We start from the raw sequence: 22981 nt of genomic DNA on the forward strand, positions 1-22981 counted from the left end.
GATTCCAATGTAATTAAGGAGTCAATTGTTGAGTGAAATTGTCGGAAACCATTCTGTGATGTTGTGAAAAAGTTTCGTTGTTCTAGAGTCCATCGTAGACGTTTATTGATTATCTTCTCCAGCAACTTACACATTGTACACGCCAAAGCAATAGGGCGGTAATTTTCTAGTGCACTTCGGTTTTTATCAGGCTTGAGAATTGGTATTATAATAGCATTTCGCCATTGATCAGGGAACACTTGTTTGGACCAAATGTAATTATACACTTCATAAAGATATAAAACACCATCCGGTGGGAGTTGTTTTAGAAATTCATATGGAATATTGTCTGGTCCGGGGCTGTTATTCTTAGAGTGGCTCAAGGTGTCTTGTACTTCTCGTAGAGTAAGTATATCATTAAAGCTCTGGTCTGTATTGCAGTTCATTTCATTTGGATCGAGTTCAGGGGCATTGTTTTTAATGTGTAAGAAATCTTGTTCATAGTTGCAGTCACTGGATATTTTGGAAAAAGTATCTGCTAAGGTATTGGCTATGTCTTGTGGATTAGTTACTAAGACATTACTATTGGGCTGGCAGATAGCTCTAATGTAAGTGTTCCTGTTGATACCTCTGATTTTCCTCAAGCGGTCCCATATTATATGTTGAGGTGTCTGATGAGACGTAGATGAAAGATAAGATAACCAGGATGCTTTTTTGCTGTCTTTGATTGTCTTCCTCGCTATAGCTCGAAGTTTTTGGAAATTGATCTTATTTTCTACTGTTGGTTTCCGTTTGTATTTGTAAAATGCTCTATTTTTGTTTTTTACTGCTAATTTGCAAGATTCATTCCACCAAGGTACAGATTTTCTGTGGGATGATATTAATGTTTTAGTAACACTTTTTTCTGCAGATTTGAGTATCAGTGCGCTAAAATCATCTATTATTTTGTTAATAGATGAAGTGTGAAAGTCACATGGAGGAAGAAGAGTACTTATTTGTCCATTAATTGCAGTTCTGAAGTCAGACCAATTAGCGTCCTTGAGGTTCCATTTAATTATAGGGAGATTACAGCTTAAGTGTGATGTAATTTCGAACAAAATTGGAAAATGATCACTTCCAAAAAGAGTATCATGAGCAGACCACAAAAGTAGAGGAGCAATATCTGGAGTACAAAAAGAGAGGTCTATACTGCTGGAAGTTCCGTGAGCAGTACTGTAATATGTAGGTTTCAGTGAATTTAGTAATGTTACATCTTCGGATTCTAGCAGAGATTCTATGATTTTTCCCCTTGAATTCGTATTAGAGCATCCCCAAAGAGTACTATGAGCGTTAAAATCGCCGAGTAATATAAAAGGTCTTGGTAATTGATTGATTAAATCCTTCAGATTGTGTAAATCAATAGGTTGACTGTTAGGCAGATATATGTTACATATACATATTTCGATACATAATAAAACAATTACTGCTACTGCTTCAAAGTTGGAAATAAGTGGCACTTCTTTACTAGTTACATTGTTGTTAACATACGTAGCCACTCCTCCGCTAGCATGGTGGTATATATTGCGATTTTTATTGTATGAAGAATACTGTTTGATATTTGCGACATAATTATTACTAAAGTTAGTTTCCTGCAAACACATGACACCAGGTTGATGTAATGCAGTTAACTTTTGTAGATACTCATACTGGGTCCAAAACCCATTAATATTCCACTGGAGCAATGAAACGGGAATGATTCTAAGGATGGATTGGCGTTTGAATATTGTCTACAGCATCAGTTTCCCCATTGTTGTCACTTTCCATACTTATTATGGCACGCAGACAGTTTTCGATCCTCGTAGTTCTATTTTTAATGCCCTTATCTTGATAGTGTGGGTAAAGTTTCTGGAGCATTTCAATTAGACCCTCAGTGTCATTTGTATAAGACAAAGCAACTTTCAGGATATCAGTAACTCCTACTGTATTTTCATACAAACTTTTGAGCTGTGTGTAGTTTAGAATAAACTCACTCGGTGTTGCTTCTAATATGTGTTTTACTGGATGTAGTTGTTCATCCAATGTAGGTGGCTTCACCTTTTTCGACTTTTTCCTGGGTGGATTTAGTTTGGAATGATTGTTAGGGTTGGCAGTAGTTTCCCCATCAGTATTGTAGGGAGAGACTTCAGACAAAGAATCTATATGTGCAGGGGGATTACTAGATGAAGATTCACTTGGTGGAATCGGTCTTTTACATCGTATCAGTGCTTCAGTGGGAGGTGTAGACGAAATACTGGGAGCATTGGTATTTGTGTCCATGGTGTCGTGTACATTAGTGATACACTGCAAATCTCTGTTTTCGTCATCATGTCTCAAACTTTTGTTTTCTGAAAATTCATCCACTGCAGTATTTACATCTGTGTTTTGTGGCTCACTTAAGTTAAACTTTACTACTTCACTTAGCAATCTGGGAGTGTTACGGGGTTGCAATCTTAGTGATACAGTTCGTTGAGGACAATCTTGTTTCATATGAGTTGTGTCTCCGCAAACAAAACATGCCTGAGGTTGTCCGGGATAAGTGATGTTAGCTGTGTAGGAAGCTACCTGTATTGTTGCTGGAATATTTTTTTGGATATTCATTCGTACTGCTTTTACTCCATTGTAAACCGGAAGCAAGTATTGTGTACTCCAAATTTCATTTCGAATGTCTTGTATGGTACCGTATTTGTTCAGAACAGTCTGTAAAACTGAGCTGGGAATTTCTGGGGGGAGATTGAATACTCGAACTGTAACACTAGCTGAGTCTGGTGGTCCTATATTAACGTGAGTTATTTCTCCTGATTCATATTGAAATTCTATTTCTCCCTGGTACTTATCAAGTAATCTATTATACAATGTGGCTGTAGTTACCTTCAGATAAATTGCTCTCTCTCTCTGTTATGCAGTTGTAGTGTGTCCACTTGATCTGTGTTGATTACCATTTTCTTTACGATCCACTGATGAATTTCCTGTGCTGATGGTCTAGTAGCAGATTGTGCAAATTGAATCTTGATCGTGTTTTTCCTGTTGTAATTTTTTATTTGTAGGTTTCTGTTTATAGTATCCATGTTGTTTTCAGTGTGCAACAATGAAGAAGATTATAATTAAAGAATTTTAGATAGTATTAAACAAATTAGTCAATAATAATTATCTGAATCAAAATTTATAAACTTATAGATGTTAAATATAATTTATGTTTACTGAAATTGTGATTAGAAACAAACTTAAACGCTAAAAATCGAAGAACTTTTATACACACAACCTATGTATATCACGGCCTTCTTGACTCCTCATCAGGTTATTTGTAATTATACTATAAAATGTTTAATTTAAATTATGATTTCACCAGATAATGGAAACGTATTTCTGTTATGATAACAAAGGAAAGGTCAGTACATGTAATTAACATTTTTAAAGCTGTATTTTGTTTTTTTCAATTGGCAGTACTGAATAACATTAAATTTCTTTATTGCAGTAATTGTTATTCATCTATTTCACAATGTCTGAATAGGTTAACTATTCATGAATATGAGCGAATTTTAGGGATATATTATTTACATTTTTATTTTATTCACGAAATAGTAGCTTCGCTCGTGGATTTATCAGCAAATCTCAGACCTCGTGTGATATTCCTATAGATAATATTGACAACTTTTATAAAAGTAGGCTTTTACAATACTAAGATCAACCTCTTGATCTAGCAGTTAGCAACTTTGACTCCTAACCAGGAGGTTTAGGGATCGATCTCCGACTCTATCAAGGAATTTTTCTTTGATTAGCTATCGTTCTTTGGTATGTATGACGTGGGTGTTTGTGTTGTCCTTAGGTTTAAGTTAGATTTGATTGAAAATAGGCACAGGCGTAGCTCAGACGGTAGGGCGTTTGCCTGCTCATCCAGAGTTGCGCTTGGACGTGGATTTGATTCCCGCTTGGGCTGATTATCTGTTTGGGTTTTTTTCTGAAGTTTCTCACAACCGTAAGGCGAATGTGAAGTAATCTATGGCGAATCCTTGGCCTCATCTCGCCAAATACCATCTTGCTGTCACCAATTTCTTCGACGCTAAACAACACAGTAGTTCATACAGTTCGTCAAATAAGCAAGTAAAAAAAATAGATACAAGTGTTAGGAGGGAACTGGCACACCATACGAAAAATCCGCTGTGTATATCGCCTTAGGTGGCAAGGGACCGAAATTTATATCATAGCCTACAAAACTAAATCTATAGACTAAATTACTAAAATTAATAATATAATGTTAGAAATAACAGAATAACAATAATGAAAAATTAGAGATTAACAATTGTATTAGTGGTGATTATTTACAAGTTTAAAGAAGTAATTATTATTATGATTATTATTGATTTATTCATTCATTCATGTATTCATTCATTTATCCATTCATTTATTTACTTATTCATTTATTTATTTATTCATTTATTTATTCATTTACTTATTTAATTATTTATTTATTTATTTATTTATTTAATTTATTTATTTATTTACTTATTTTTGTTTGTTTATTTATTTATTTATTTATTTCAAGTATTAAGTTCCTAGGACCATTCTGCTCTCAATCTTATGATGATATGAACTGACCATAGGCATTCACAAGTAGCAAGACTCTGTGATATGGTGTTAACATGCCAGACGATCACGTTTAAAACAATACAAAACAATGGACATTCATTCATTATTTATAGAGGAAGATTATATATCTGGAACGCTAATCCAAGATAGCATTATAAGGAAAAGTACCAATTAAACCTCATATTCGTCATCATTATCATCGTCATCTACAAATAAGGTGTGGGCTCTAAATGCCAGTTTTCCTATGTTGTATGAGGATTGTCGTTCTAATTCTTTTCCTAATTCCCTCTATACTTTATGGTTTTGTCCCTAAGATTAGCAACTTTTAGTTCTTCTCTGATGTCCTCGACCCTTTCATGCTCCAAAAATGTGTACCCAACTAGCCTACTGTTCGTAGAAACTTCATTTCTGTTGTCTGAATTCTAAGATAAGTAATGTCTTCTGGTAAGCGTCCTTGTCTCACTGTCATTCAGAAAAATTGGCACTTCATAGCCTCATAAAATTTAATCATAGTCTCGTTTCTAAATTTTTCCTTCAGAGTCATTATGCAATTTTATTTTCCTTTTAAAACGTAATTAAAATTATATGAGACCATACATAACAAATATTTAAAAACTATAACCATTTCAATCCATTTATCTTCAGAATGCAATTTTACTTTGATGGGATTTTTCCGTTAGAAACCAATTCAAGCTGAAAGTCCAATTTCACTGAATAGTAGAAACGAATTGGTGGCGCTGATATGAAAGGACAATCTTGCCTTATTTTCAAAGATGGACACTTTTGCCGTTTCATTTCCATCCCTATAATAATTTAAGCATTTATAAACAAAGGACTATGATCATATGCTAACAATAACGTAGATCCTTAAGATAAACATAAGAGAAGGGGCAAACGCCCAGTCCGTACAGAGGGAGAAGGCCTCCATTTATCTCCCGGAATCTAATCCCAGTTTGCTCAATGTGTAGCCGCCTACAGCGCCACTTGAGAACATAACTGTGTCACAAGAGTTGTAACTGAATTATATAATGAAAATTCATCCAAGATACAAGAGACATGGAAGAAATTACTAATATAATAATTAGTGCTAGCAGGTTATAAAGAATCTGCCTTCCTGCATGCTGTTTTAGAGAGTCCAGCAGTTGTTGGAAAGACGATTGTCAGGGAGCCTTGAGACCATAATCCATGACTCTGAGCTGTAATCCTGCACAGGCCGTTGAATTCTCAGGAGAAGGATCTGGGTTAGTTTACCCCAAGTCTCGCGAATCCTACCTTGTGCAGGTCTATAATCATGCTGAAGAGTGTAAAAGAAATAGTTCAAGATAGCTTTGTTGAAGCTTACAGTATACCGAATTTATTTGACACATTGAGTAGTTACTCTCGAAATCTCGAAATCTGCTTAATAAATGATGTTTAAATGTGCATCACGTCATATAAATATAAAAGAGAAAATAAGGAAATATACTTTTAATGTCAGTCCATATGAGGTAACTGAAATAGTTTCAATTCAATTTACTCTTGTAGATAAAGTTAAATCGTCATAATTTTCTATAATGATACCTATACACTATCCATCATATTTCGAAGCAAGATCACTGAAGTGTAATTTCTCGCTATGTAGAAATAATGAAAGGCAATGGTAATTAACCTAATGATTTGAAAGTGAAGGAATAATTTTTAATTAATTCCAGTTAATGATCAAAGAGTGTAAGACATTACCAATGTAGTGCTAAATATTTGAGTAGTTTAGAACTTTATTTTAAACTCATCTAGAGGACAAGGGCATGATGGTATCTTCGTGATTAGAGATGTATACAGTGGTGTGCAGGATAAAATTAGAATTATAGAAGATACATGCATTATAGTACGCATCACTCATATCTCAGTTACTAATGAAGCCATTAAATGTGTAAGAGAGGCAGAAAACTCTTCCATTCTATTACGAAAACTGTATAATATTTTTGGCCACTGTATTAAACGATGCGACCTCCTTACGTCAATAACAGTGGAATCAAATGTTACACTGAAGAAAATTAATTAAACTTGGACGGAAAGATTTCAATCATTGGTGTTTCTAAAACCTAATTTTTTAGACACGTCAAAAGGATAAAAGAAAAGGATCTTTAGATAGCATGAAAGAGAGTGAAATAAATAGAAGCAATCACTTGATGAGTGCAATAGGCAACTTCTTTTTTATTTCTTTTAGTTATATTATCCACAACACTGGGTGAAGTAAATATTGCGTTTTAATTACTACAAGGAAACATATCGATCTAGAAATGAGATAATACTCCCTTGGAAACTGTGCGAACTGCTTCAAAGAGAAGAGAAATAATTAGCCTACAACAGTCGAAAGAAAACAAGAATAATTTTGCTTTATAAAAAATAAGATATCCAGACATTGTTCAAATGCAAAAGAAACGATCTTATCACGAGTTGTGTGAAGACAGCCGTCTCTGTGATTCATTCATTCATATTTTCCTGTCCAAAGCAGGTCTTTTACTGCTAACCTAGCATTCTCCAATCTTTCCTATTTTCTGCATTCCTCTTTGCCTCCGCACATGATCCATATACAGAGTGAGTCAGAAGGAAAGGTACATGGTTTGAGGAGTGATAATATTGATTATTCTGAATAAAAGACGTTATATGAACATATGTCCTGTTCTTAACGATTTCGCAGAAAACTAATCGAAACAATGGGGAACAGGAAAAGTGCACGCGATAGTAAATTAAAAGATTCTTACCATATGTTCTGTTTGATTGTGTACTTTTCTTTACAGAACATGTTCAAAAACTTCACAGTCAACTTCAGAGCACTTTGCAGCTCTTGTAGACAGCTGCTGTGTTGTTGATCTGAGCTGTTCGGACATATCTTTACGTGAGCACAAGTGTGTAAAATGCGAAGGAGAACTTCCTTCCTTGTTTCCACTTTGCGCTTGTAGACTTCGCTCTTTAGTTAACCCCACACACAGTAATCTAACGGAGTAAGGTCGGGTGCCCTCGGTGGCCAAGAAACGACTACACCGCGACCGATCCAACGCCCATTGCGCATTGAAATGGCCAATAAAGACAATACTGCAACCTAATGTCGTTTTGGTTGCGTCCCCATGTGAGTACTGATGAAGGACATGAGACTGACGCCCGTGATTTTCAAACAGCTGTATGTCAGATAATGTTAAGAACAGGGCATACGTTCATATAAGCTTTTTTTGTTCAGAATCAGAAATATTATCACCCCTCACACCATGTAACTTTCCTCCTGATTCATTTTGTTTCTTAATGTCGTCTATCATCTAATATCTTGCCCCGAACTCTTCTCTTCCACTATTCCTTCCAGTGCATCCTTCAGTATGCAGTTTCTTCTCAGCCAGTGACTCAGCCAAATCCTTTTCCTCCTCCTGATCAGTTTCAACATTTGTTCACCCGCTCTTTCCAACACAGCTTCATATGAGTCAAATTTTAGGATCAATATTTTGTTAAGTTGTTCAACATACAAAATGTTCAGCTGAATAAACGATTTACTTTTCTGCGTGAAATTAATCCAATTAAAGAAGGAAGAAAAGTTTAAGAAGGTAAACTTTATCAAAAAAGTTGTGATATTGATCACTCATTTTCCCTAGAAACAGTCTGCTTCTTTTTGTAAAGGAGATGAAATAGAAATAAGTGTTCACAAATTTGTGCATAATTTAATAAGAGTGATCACAGTAAAATATTTTTCATTAACTTTTAGCTTTATAGAAGTAATTATGGCATAGGCCTACATTACATTTTTTTTTTTCCGTGAGTTCCACTGCGAGATCATTTTCAAAACTGGAATGAATAAATATTAAATTATTTTATTGAATATGTTTCAGTCAAAACGACTTCTCAAAATTTTAAAAACAACAGCAAATATTTAGACATATAATAATTTGTTGATGTTAATAACATATATACTGCAAACGTTTTCACCGATTGACATCCTCAGGCATGGGTTATAAATACTTTGTTAGAAATGCAATGGATAAAGAAAGATTAGCTTATTTGGTTTCGCGAAAGGAAAAAAGAAACCATTTAATTAACTATTTCGCAATAAAAATGGAGGTTTTGTTATAGAGCCTAAGATACCAAAATGGCAATTAGTTTCTTTGTCTTAAGCTGTTTTCATTCATAATCATATAAATATTACACCATTAGCTAGAGTGAAAACTTACTCGTACATAGACAATCAAATTCAAATTGCGGCCTCAGGATGTTATTTTGTGGGTAGGCTGTAAATTGTCAGTTCGCCACTGCTTGAATGGCACGACAATGTGCAAACAGTACTCAGTTTCAACACAGATTTTCTCCAGGGTATCTGATGTGATTATTTCAATTGCTTACGCGTTGCATGCACATACGATGCTAATGCCATGTAATCTGCTGTGGTCCTTGATATAATTCTCAAAAGAAGAAATCTAAATAATGTTGGATGAACGTAGATGTAATTGAAAATATCCAATGGAATGTACTCCTGCAAAATAATATAACTAAAATAAAATAATTTAGATATAAATAAAGGAAACTTAGTTAAGAGTTTCGATTTGTTTCCGAGTTCATTTCTATAAAAAATATTTAAATGTTTATTCTTATTGTTATATACATTGTCATAAAGTGCTTTAATGAACACAAAAATGGACATTTAACCTTGAAATTGTTCTGTGGTCATTTTTAATAGTCTCTGTCCTTGCAAATCTACATAATCTTAATTTTAACAAATTATAGGCCTACATCATATTGATGGTTTAGCATTCCGTACATTATTCTGCAATTTTAATCCGTATCTGTATATTTCCTAAATTCAACTGTTAAGCATTTAAGCTAAAAAAATTGTATCAGTATGTCTAGAATATTCCTAGTTCTGGATATGAATAATTATATATACACACATAGGCCTATATATTCATTCGGTTTTAGAAAATACGTTTCCTCGGATTTTCTACTAGTGCATTAAAATCCACATTCAGGATAAATTATTAATCATTAATTATGAAGAGACAAATTTTAGTAGATTAAAAATTGTCAGCAAAAACATTGGCCGGATTAAACAGGATATTCGTTTTTATAACCAAACGAATGACAATTACCTTTTAATGGCACTTTGTTTTAAAAGCAAGCTAAGCTTCATTCCACTTCCGTTTCATATAAATATGAATTAGTTAATTGTAAATGCACGTAGTTTTATCTCATTAACTTAAAAAGGCAATAAGGCCTACTACACAATCATTAATCTGAGGTTACTATCGATTACTTTTCTTTACTCTTAATCTATAGGCCTAAGTTTCAGTTCTGTTTTACAATATTTGTGTTTCTTTGAATAAAATATTAAAATTTCATGGGACACAAAAGTACAATTTGGAGATTAGGACCCGAGAAACTTTAATACATTTTATAAAACATAAGAGACCTTAGTTGTCAGTATATCACTTTTTATTTATTCTACATATTTACTAATTAATTAGGTTGTATTTATTTTGTCCTTGTGTTATTAATTGCAACGTATAATATTGTTGTTTTAATCTTCCAAAGAATTCAAACTGAAGCATTTCATTCTGTAATGCTATTTAAAGCTTGACTCTAATATTGTACTTAAATTTTATAACTTTTAAGTATAATTCAAGAATAAAATTGTTAATTATGAATACACTGAGTGTTTTAGGCTGTACAAAATCCTCTGTGTGATATGTTTAGGTGACATTAAATTAACCTAATTATTTTTAGTGCTTTTACAAAACAAACTAGGTCTACATGATGTTTGAAAATGTGACAGCTTATAAATAACGCTTTAAACGTAATGACTTGCTGAAAATTTTCCTTTGTTTGTGAAGAAAACTAGAAATAAATTATTTCATTTTAAAGCCTACAAATTATTGCCACATACCTCCCACAGGCGTAGCCCAGCTATAGGATCATCTGCCTACTGACCAGGACTAGCGCTCGGAAGTGGGTTCGATTCCCGCTAGGGCTATCAAATGATTGTGATTTTTTCCGACATTTCCTCAACTGTAAAGCAAATACCAAGTAATCACATGGCGAATCCTCGGTTTCATCTTGCCAAAATACTATCTCACTATCGCTAATTCTATCAATGTTATATGACCCAGCATTTGATACAGTATCTTAACCGACTGAAAAAGTAGTAGGCTACCGTACTTAAAAAAGAAGTCAGTACTTTCGAAACTAAGTGGCTGTATTTCAGCCCCCATTTGTGTGTGTCTCCAACATCTCTATCTGTCAATTGGTAATAACGTTCCACTAAAACTTATATGTTGTTCCCATACTCTTATTACAATGAAGAGAGTTGATCGACTTAAATGCTGTAACAATAAAGAGATAGTCTTAATTATCCTAAAATATGTTTAATAACAGTACTGAATGGTAATAGTAATATATATTGCTCTAATTGGGTGAGGTCCTAGAAAAGCCATTGTTTTTGTTTTATTTAGAGATATTGTCATGTTAAAGTTAGCGACTATTTTTAACATGACAATATCTGTAAATAAAACAAAAACAATGACTTTTCTAGGACCTCGCCCAATTACAGCAAAACTAGTTATAGATGGTAAAGTAATAGAACAAGTTAATACATTCAAATATTTGGGTTTCTCCATAACTTATGGGAAACATTTTTAAATTGATAATAAACTACAAATATTTAATTATTTTTGTGGTATTACTCGACCAAGGCAAGTGGAGTCCTGCAGCCAGGAGCCGTGGCGCTGCTGCTCCTGCGTTCGTAATACCGCATCGCGATAGTTCACATTACTCCCGCGGCTCCACTCGCCTTGGTCAAGTAATACAATTCGCTGTACTTTAGGTAAAAAGGTGCGATAGGAAACTTTATTGAAGTTTTATAAAGCTATGGCAATCCCTGCATTCTTGTATGTTTGTGAAAGTTGGACTCTAACAAAAGACCATGAACGAAGAATCGAAGCAGGAGAAATGAAGTTTTTGAGATGCGTAGCTGACTAAACTTTGTTGTATAGAAAGAGGAATGAAGATATAAGGAAAGAATTAAATATACAAAGTATAATAAAACAAAACAACAGGACTGGAAAGAACACATTCATAGAATGCCAAAAACACGTTTTGCTAGAGCACCCATGGATTACAATCCAAGACGAAGAAGGTCACTACTAAGGTCAGTAAAAAGATAGAGAAACCAATGGAGGCGGAACAGATCGAAAGGCCTAAATCTTGAAGAGAATATATATATATATATATATATATATATATATATATATATATATATAAGCAGCCATTTTCAACCGGTGTGCCGCGGGGAAATGGAATTAGTGAAGGTTTTCATAGCAAAAATTAAAAAAATGAAAGTGAAAAAGTAGTAAAAAAAAAGTGAGTTCATAAGAGCAGATATTCAGTGAATGCGGAACAAGTCAACATTCAGTAAATACTATAGAGGCAAGAGAATGCCAGATCAGTAAAGTTAGAATATCGTATCAACCTTAAAAAATATCATATTTTACCTGCCTTTATGAAAAAAATTGTATACGTTAAATACCTCGGCAAAACATGTATTAATATTGTATGTTTACATATTTACTAAATAACAAATTAAGAAAACATGCATATTACCATAATTGAAGTGTTCAGAACCATAGTGGGCCAAGCGCCATTTACTAAAACCGTAGAAAACAAGGGTTAAAATGAAGTTATTTCCACAATTCAACGGAAACATATAGCAAATAATAAAAAGTATAAACATTGAAACTAAATGATATGTCAATCTTCATTAAACTATGGTATTCACTTAACTTTAACCCTTGCTTTCTCCGTATTAAATAAATGGCGCTTGGCCCACTATGGCTCTGAACCCTTCAATTATCATACTAATATTGCGTTGTAATAATTATAATTTTCTGTAATTAAATTTTACATTTCTGTCATGAACTTCAAATAAAAATAGAAACTGTGCGTTAGTTCTACTTGTGAATAATGTGAATTTTGTTTCGGTGCTTCTCAATATTTTTACCACCATGAGCCCTTTCGCCTTTCATCACACTATCATTCCCCTCTGTGATGACTAAAAAATAATGCATATAAAATTAAACATATTTTATTTTATATATTAATACATATATACTTAACTCATTCATTTGTATTTTGAAGTCCTCATTCCCTCCTAAAACTCCTCTAGTTGGGAACCCCTCGTTTAGATTATAAGAGTGTGCCGCTAGATTTTAAATTATACCTTCAGTGTGCCACATGTTGAAAAAGGTTGAAAAATGCTGATATAGAGTGTAGAAGAGTGTTCAAATAGTGAGGTTTTTCGATATTAAGGGGTTAGGTACAGCTTACAGCAGTACATTTTTTGGAAATATTCAACATTTTTTCCCTCCATTACTGTATCTTGTACAATACTGAAAATTGCTATGTGTAAAGCACTATCCTTCTGCTATATAAAAAAAATAGTTTTACAAAAAAAAAATGATATTGTTTTTCAAAATTCAAAGTTCACTGTGCAGTGATGAAGCGTTTCTTTCATTACTCATAAACTTGTTAACTTTGTCATGTTCTCTCTCTTTTATTTTATTGCTGAAACTCATGTTTACAGTATCATGCTCTTTCAACTACATTCCTTAATAAACAATATTTTTTTTTTTATTTTGTGTTAGGTATTTGACCATTTTTAAAAATGAATTTATTTTTTATCAGACAATCTATCAAAGGTAGAGAAGTGATTTTGCACCATAATTTGGATATGACATGCATAAATACACACAACAAATTTCATCACTGCACAGTGAATTTTGAATTCTGAAAAAAAAAATATCAATTTTTTTTTAATCGTAAAAATATGTTTATCACATAGCAGAAGGACAGTGTTTTACACATACTAATTTTCATTATTATACAAGATTGAGTAATAGAAGAAAAAAAAGTTGAATATTTCCAAAATTTTAATCCTTTAAGCTGTACCTATCCCCTTAAGGAAGAAAACTGCTTTGGAACATATTCCTAGCTTGTTTTAGGAAACCGTAGCAATACTGTTCATCTGTAGGAGTCTTTTACATAGCGCAACGCCGTTTTCATAGTATAAATATCCCTGAAATACTCCATAGACTATATCTAGTAAAACATCTCTGCTATATCTGTGGGGGGAAGTCGGACATCCTTTTGATTTTATCCCACCTAATCACATTTGCTGTACTAGAAATACTCCCCTTTTGTAGAGAGCAGTGTAAGAACCTCCTTCCTCTTTCTTTCGCTGGAGCAGTGAACATTATTGCGGCTCTCAACACGTCTTGATTGCGCCTTAAACCGGCGTGGAACCAATATGTGAGCGCGGTTTTCATACAACTCCGTGATACAAAGTGTCGGCTAAATGTCGTTCCTGATGGCTTGCGCCGACTCGGGGTAAATGTTACAGCTACACAATCTGAAAATTAAACGCCCGTGATTTACTGCAGTGCAAGAAGGAAAATGGCGCATCGAATTGAGTTACTAGCGGGCGGGCATCCTCCAGCCCAGCCGCAGTCTAGAAAGCCATTGTAATGAAGTAATGAAGTTCCACCCAGCTATTATCAGAAGACTTCTGAGACCTGAGTCAGACATAAAGGAGCTCGCGGCCTATCCGTTCTGCTACAAAACTTGCGGTAAGAATTGCAACTCCATCTCATTCGAGGCTCTATAATTAAAATGTGCCATTGAATAAAATCGTCGAACCAAAAAAATATAACTTTTAAGTCTTCTTAATGTTTACGCAAAGTGAAAAACTTTGGAAGTTGTGGAACCGTATTGCCCAATTGTATCCAACAGATTAAACTGAAAGTACAAATTAACTTTCTCAAACATTCAGCAAAAAAGAAGAAGTCCTAACGCCTTCCACTTCAAGTCCTTTAAAATGAAGTACAAAGACCTGCTTATTCAATTCCTGGGAATAGGATTTCTGAATCATATCATTTTGTATGCTACCGACTTCATTAGATATTGTTTGTTATGTTATCTGTTTGCAGAGAATATTCAGCTTCATTGGATCGGTATAGTAGACCATCGAAACAATGTGAAAGTCGTTTCGACAATGACCGTCCTCCGCCAGCGAAACTCGCCATAGCAATAAACTCGCCCGAGTACATGACATAACTCTCAACAGATACACATCATGAACAGCGTGGCTCGCAGAAGTGGTGTGCAACTAGAAAATGAGTCCCAGTCCTATCATCTATCCGCTATATACAGAACCCGAATCACATAAAATAAAGTGGTAGGCAATGGATACATCCATACATACATATATACATACATACATACATACATAGTAGTAGTAGTATTTATTTATTTAACTTGGTACAGATAAGGCCGTCAGGCCTTCTCTGCACCTCTACCAGGAGATTCCAACTATAATATGAAGAATAAAATTACAATTAGTATTAAATTTAGAATTACAATTTTATTACAAATAAAATTACAATTAGTATTAAATTTACAATTACATACATACATACATACATACATGCATACATACATACATACATACATACATATTCATTCAGCAATAAAGGCGAACCATACATCATATATTTAGGTAATAAACTGCATCTCTACCATTCTTCTAAGAAAATTGACATAATGTTAAGTCACGTGCATTTCAAGGTTATGTTGCTCACTTGCTGACAATTACGAGTAGTTGAGTGTAAATCGTGCCAGTAGTAGTAGTAGTAGTAGTAGTAGTAGTAGTAGTAGTAGCAGTAGTAGTAGTAAGAATGGGATCAGGAATTGTATTTTTAGTTGGTTATTTAACGACGCTGTATCAACTACTAGGTTATTTAGCGTCGATGAGATTGATGATAGCGAGACGGTATTTGGCGAGATGAGGCCGAGGATTCGCTATAGATTACCTGGCATCCATCTTACGGTTGGTGGAACCTCGGAAAAAACCCAACCAGGTAATCAGCCCAAGCGGGGATCGAACCTGCTCCCGAGCAGAACTTCAGATCGGCAAGCAAGCGCCTTAACCGACTGAGCCACGCCGGTGGCTAAATTGTATTGTACTTAACGGTTCTTTTTATAGATGTTATTCAACATCTAAATTCAACATTAACGAGAAATGAACGACAAATTGTGTCTGGATCCCTCTATTAGAAACAGGATTTTTTATATGCTCTAATAGATCACACGGCTCTTCCACCTTCACTTTCCTCTCGTAGGATGCCATAGTCCTACTAAGGATGTTATCACTCTTTAAAATCTATTTGCCCTCGGCCAAAATTAAAGCCGTGAAATCGTGCCGGGTTTAAATTTGGTTTAGAACACAAAATTTATAGAAAACTGAATAATTGCGAACAAGGAGAAGAAAATTTCATTTAAAAAATCACGATATATACGTTCCTAATACGGTCATGAAATTCAATATTGTAAATAGGCTAAAAACGAAGCCATTTTAGACAATGAAACGAGAAGAGTACTAGCAGAAGGGAAGTTACTTGAAATTGGAAATATCTCCCTCTAATTCAGCAATGGAACTTGCACCTATGGGGAAATTTGAAGAGTAACATGTGTAACTACAATAATTCTCAACCTTTACAAGAACTAGAAGATACTTATGAAAGGAATTCTCTCTTAAACGCAGAGAACTTCATGTAAATTTGACATTTTTAAAGACAAGCAGTTATGCCTAGATTGCAGAACTTCGATGAAATGATTGATTACCGTTTTTAATTTATTAGTACAAATTTTACTTTTCTTGATTTTCTAGTCAAAGTTTAGGTTAGACAGTTATCTATACGAGGTCTTCTTGCACTTTGTTGCATTGCTGGAGGATACCACTACAAACTGATAGAGATTTAGTAGATACGGTGAGAAGAATTGCCTGTGTATTACAAGATGATTCTCCCCTTATATTTGTTGATACTTATCACCCTGCCTTAAATGTTAATATATCATTAAAGAGACAAAAATCGTTTGTTAAAGAGAGTTATACTCATGTGTATTATTTCCAGAAAGCTCACTTCCTAGAATTGTATAAATTGTTTTCCAGTGCTAACTGGCAATTGTTATCACAGTTTACTGATATTGATGTTGCTACGGATTACTTTTACTCAGTCATATATTCTGTAATGGATTCTACTGCTCCAAAGAAAAGAGTTTCAGCTAAAAAGAAATATCCATCCTGGTTCACAAAAGAAATTATAAATAATCTCAAGTTGAAAGAATATTTCAGGAGAAGGATGCATTTATCTGAGTATAATAAAGAAAAATTTAAACAAATTAGAAAGAGAGTTAAAACTATGATAAATAATGCTTATCATAGTTATGTTATTGAGATAGATAATACTTTTAAAAACGACTCTAAAGTATTTTGGAACTATATAAAATAGGAGAACTAGCAAAAATATCACAGCAAAGTTAATGACTAGGCAAGATCACATTTTTGGTAGTAATGATTCTATTTCGGAAGCGTTTGTTGATTACTTTAGTTCGGTTTACTCTGTAAACATATCACACAACCCTCAAAAAGACAATACGGTAATACCGGATTATATTAATTATCCATTAACAACTGAGCCTATAACTAGACAAGAATATTTGACTGCTATAAAAAAAATTAAAGCCTAAAAAATCTTGTGGCCCAGATGATTTTCCTCCTTATGTATTGAAAGTTTGTTTCGAAGTACTTATGTATCCTTTATGTTTGTTGTATAATTTAATTTTAAAAACAAGAACTTTTCAGAAAATGTGGAAATTAACAAAGGTTTGCCCTGTGTTTAAATCTGGTGATAATAGTAAAATTGAAAATTATAGACCCATTGCAATAGTTTGTGCCCCGTCCAAGGTATTTGAGCAGATTCTATATACACAAATTTTTCAACATGTTTATAGTGCAATTGATATAAATCAGCATGGATTTTACGCCCATAGGTCTACCACAAAAAATCTAATTAATTTTACACAAAAGGCATTTAATATATTACATAATCGCAGAAATTTAGACGTGATATACCTTGACTTTTCCAAAGCGTTTGATAAAATTGACCATAAAATTTTATTTAATAAACTTTCAAGTTTTGGATTATCTTCTTCATACTTACAGTTAATAACATCATATCTTACAAACAGGCAGCAGTATGTTTCATTCAATCAAGTAAAATCGAAACCATTCACAATAACTTCAGGTGTACCCCAAGGATCCAATCTTGGTCCCTTGTTCTTTTTACTTTATATCAATGAATTACCTTAACAGATTTTGCACTCTAAATGTTTACTATATGCTGATGATGTTAAATTGTATAAAGTCATTGACAAACAACAAGACTTTTTGATCTACAGCATGATTTGGACAGACTATATAGACGGAGTATCGATAATTTTCTTCTGTTAAATCTTAATAAATGTTGCTGTTTGACGTATTCTAAAAATAAGACAGTTGCTCAAAATTCGTATGAAATTAATGGTGTGAAGTTACCTAGAGTAGAAGCATTTAAGGATTTGGGTATTTATTTTACACACAACTTATGTTTTAAAATGCACTTAAATCACGTGGTAAATTATGCATATAGAAAATTAGGATTTATAATCAGAAATACAAAAGAATTAAAAAATATAAATACTATTGATACTCTATATAAAACTCTAGTTAGGAGTAAGCTAGAGTATACGTCTTTAATATGGTCACCTCAGTTCCAGCCCCATCAGATGCAAATAGAAAGGATACAGAAAAGATTTTTACGTTATTTATATTTTAAAAAACATCATGTGTCGTTTTAAGACAAGCAAATTTCATATAATCAGTTACTTTTTTAATTTAATTATAAAACTTTAAAATCTCTACGATTAATAAATAGTCAAATTTTGCTCTATAAGACTGTTAACGGTATATTGAATAACTGCGATTTTCTTAAATTCCTTCAGTTCAATGTAAAAAAAAAACAGAATTACGTCACAGGCAACCTTTTATTATTCCCATTCCTAGAACTGTTTTCTTCAAGAACTCTCCATTGTTTGTTATGTGTAATACTTACAACTCTCTGTCTTTAAACTGTGATTCTCAATAAGATTTCAGTTTAACAGTTGAAAAATTTCATACAATATTAAAAATAATTGTATTTCCTTAGATATTTAAATTATGAAGAAGTGTATTATAATGTTTTTACTCTAGTTTTTAAATAATTTTGCATCATTATATTGACATTTGGCACTATATTAACTGCAATATTATATTCTAGCATTTATTACCGTTATGTATTTTTCTTTCTTTCGTTTGTGTTGTTTGTTTTGTTTTTTTTTCTTATTATGTATTTTGTGTATGTATCTGTGTATGCCACATGCAATTGGAAGCCTGCTTCTGTTGGTGGTTGATTTGAATGAATGATTAAATGAATGAATGAATGAATGAATGAATAAATAAATGAATTAATTAATAAATGAATGAATAAATAAATGAATAAATAAATAAATAAATTAATTAATAAATTAATTAATTAATTAAAATAAATAAATTAAATTAATAAAATAAATAAATTAAATTAATTAATTAAATAAATAATAGGCCTATGAGGCCTATCATCTCTAAATATGTTAGGTAGAACGAAGAAAGTCTCAATTCAATATTAAACCGTGTTATATACTATAACTTCTTTCATGTTTTATGAAGTAATAGTTGCTTTTTTAAAATGCAAGTCGAATGTCCAATATGCGAGACATGGATAAGTTTATAGAACTCACTTTGACACGCTCGTAAAAGTTGCCACCGCTAAAGTTTTCCCTTAGAATTAAAAGTTATATGCCTTTTGAATTAAATGGAAATAAGAGAGTTTCGTAACACTGTCTTGCGTGATATACCATGATTCATCAGCGATTCATCACACTAACATTATAACTTCGAACAGAAAGGTTAATAACTCTATAACAATAATAATTACGCCTTATTGAGCGTTATTTCACTTAAGTTATGTCGATTTAAAATCCTTTTGTTATGAATTTATAAATCGTGAACGCTTTACTTCTAAAAAAGAAAGTCTAAAATTTCATTTGGGTGAATATTCTTTATGTGAACTAGCACCGAACCATACCATACCCTATTATACATTAAATGCTCTCCCCTGCTGCAACAGCAATGGACTTTTTTCTTTTGTTACAAAAAATATGTTTCAATGTTTTCCAGTTCAGAATACATAAAGAACATAAAGAAATATGGCGAGTAAACAGAGCTTAAGTTAAAGAGCAATGTCAAAAAATTTGTAAAACTGAAGTGAGGGATTAATGTACAGTAATATTGAAATGTTAAGCACACAAATATCTAAGCCTATAACCTTTTATGTCCAATACTTGTTTAATTTTGTTTTAACTCCAATAGTGTTCACATTTTGAACGAATGTCAGAGGAATAAATCTTACTAACATTTCAACATTTTACGTCAGTTTCTTAGCAATGGCAATGAGTTATGTCACGCTATTCTGACGTCACTTGCTTAGCAATAGATCAGAGTGAAACGTTTATGCTCTAGTGCCAAATGACTAAAATGTTATGAAAATTTCAACATCTGACGTCAGTTGCTTAGCAACGGCAATGAGTTATGTCACACTATCTGACGTCACTTGCTTATCAAAGGATCAAAGTGAAACGTTTATGTTCGAGTGTCGAATAAAATGTTACGAAAATTTCAACAACTAACGCCAGTTGCTTAGCAACGGCAATGAGTTGTGTCACACTATTCTGACGTCACTTGAGTAGCAACGGATCAGGCTCTTACATTGATATGCTGTTTGCTAGAGGGATAGACTTACTTTCTTGCAAGAATTATATTTCTCACTTCTCTCGTCATAGATCCAAAATATCAATTCAGAAGAAACACAATATTCCATTGTAAATACTTAAGCAGATATATAGTATAGTCGACTTGTATGGCGCAGTCGTATAGTGCTGGTCTTCTGTGCCCGAGGTTGCGGGTTCGATTCCTGCCCAGGTCGATGGCACATAAGTGTAGCAAGAGTAGGAGTAGTATATAATGCGACAGACTCATGTCAGTAGATTTACTGGCATGTACAAGAACTCCTGCGGGACAAAATTCTGACATACCGGCGATGCTGATATTAACCTCGGCAGTTGCGAGCGTGCTTAAATAAAACATTATATATATATATATATATATATATATATATATATATATATATAATGCATTCAATCAAAATATAAAAGACATATGAATTGCATTAAATCTACTTTACACACAATCATATTCACAATCCTTACAAACAGGCTTGGGAAACAGCCGTTCTCAGAGAGCTTAGCTTCTCCCGCTAGAACTGCTGTAGCACGGGTACTCATATATCGACTGCTATGTTTACTATACGAGTTTGCTAGACCTGCTTATAAATAAGAACCATTTACGGTCATTAAAAATATAAACATAAAAAACAACACCCAACAGAATACATAAAGGTTTAACGCATTTGAAAATTAACGTCTTAGATATGGGAAAGTAACGTTAATGCCCGCCAGGGGACGAAGCGCGGGTTATAAAGAAGTTCGTTTATTCTTGTAACTTCAGTCTACGTGGTGCCAAGTTGTAAGTGACGTCTGTCACGACATTAACATGAGACACCTGGACATCCGATCTCTATTCGCTTTGAAAGAATCTGTTCTTTAAATTTGTTAACCAAATCACGCACTTATCTGTCTGTAGTCTGATCTTGTGAGACTTCCTGCCAATGGTTTCTTTCAGTTCTCCTTGCATTACTGTAACTCTCTTGAATTCGAAACGAAGTAAACATGGCTACCCTATCTGCCCATGTCAATCATGAATCGAAGCAAAACGGGATTGCTTACTGTATTACAATGATTTCATGATTAGAAGGAGTGAATTGAGATCAGTGTGTGCAAAGACAAATGATTCCGACAGTATGGCCACTTAATTATCACACTTGTTACATGTTTAGCACATGATACACGAGAAACAATTTGTAGAAGGAAAAATAACAGAGCAAGGTTATAGGTTGAGCCACCTTTGTTATATTATTCCATCGCCTGTGAAGACACTTTTGCCTCGTTACTTCGGGTGATGCCACTTGGATAAATAATTGATGAAAATGAAAGCACTCTTCCTTTGGTAAAGAATATTATATGATACATGTAAATTATAAACACTAATCATGAAACTAATAAATATAGTTAAAGACATAATTAAACTTAACATTTCTAAAAACAGCTAGAAAATACTGGGTAAACAGATTGTTTAGACAACGTCACAACCCTAAACTTGGCCGAGGCGCTCGCAGACTCCCGTAAATCAGAAAACTTGCTATCGGTGATACACCGTGATGTAATAATAATTCGATACATTGCACACTATTAATATAAAATATTACTGATTATCACTGAACAACGAATTTTTACTTCTTGCCTTGCTCCGAAATAAAAATAGGTGAATATTAATAAGTGTGCCCTAAATCTGAATTTAAAATCCAAATTGCCCCATTCCTTACCATTTTCTGGGAAAAATGAACATAATTTTTTTAATGAAAAACTTTTTTTTTTTCACTGCCACTGATGAAATTACAATACATTAGGGACTCAGAATGTCTCAATACTTGAAAAATGTGTATTGGATACAAAAATGATGTTACATAGTTTAAAACACAACAAAAATAAAATATTTCGTACGTATTATGAGAAAAATCTCGGAATTTGAACTTATCATTTAAAAGAATTTTCTGGATGACTTCTGTTCATAACTAGACCCGGGACTGTCTTTCACAAGGGACCAAAAATAGATTGCAAGCATACTGGATGATGTTCTTCCTTTATATCGCCTTTTCATTTGAGATATATCTTGATGAAATCTTTCCCCATGCTCGTCGCTTACCGCTCCAAGGTTAGGAGGAAAGAAATCCAAATGAGAACGTAAAAAGTGTATTTTGAGAGACATATTACACCCCATTTTCTCATATGCACTTAACATGGTTTCCACAACAATTTCGATGTAGTTGTCTGCCTTAGAATTTCCAAGGAAATTTGAACAAACATTTTTGAAAGCGCGCCATGCCATTTTTTCTGTAACGAAAAGTTTTTCCTCAAACAAAGAGTCAGCCATAACTTTGTGGATTTGTGAACCGATGAAAATGCCCTCTTTTAATTTACCTTCACTCAAACTGGTGAACGTCTTTTTTAAATACTGAAAACCACATTCTTGTTTGTTCATTGCGTAGGCCTCACTTTGAACTGTTATGAAATTTATTGAATAAAAGAGACCAATATATATTTACTTATTATAAGTACAAAAGAACATATCAACAACCATAAGAAACCGAAAATAAATTGTAAATTCATAAAATGTATTAGCTTTTGTTTTGGTTTATAACCCTCAATCTGCGCCATATGTTTCCTGGGGGAGCGCTTATCGAAAAGTGAAATCATAGTACATTTTAAA

The sequence above is a fragment of the Periplaneta americana genome, chromosome 4 (assembly GCF_040183065.1).
Source record: "Periplaneta americana isolate PAMFEO1 chromosome 4, P.americana_PAMFEO1_priV1, whole genome shotgun sequence".
NCBI lineage: Eukaryota > Metazoa > Arthropoda > Insecta > Blattodea > Blattidae > Periplaneta > Periplaneta americana.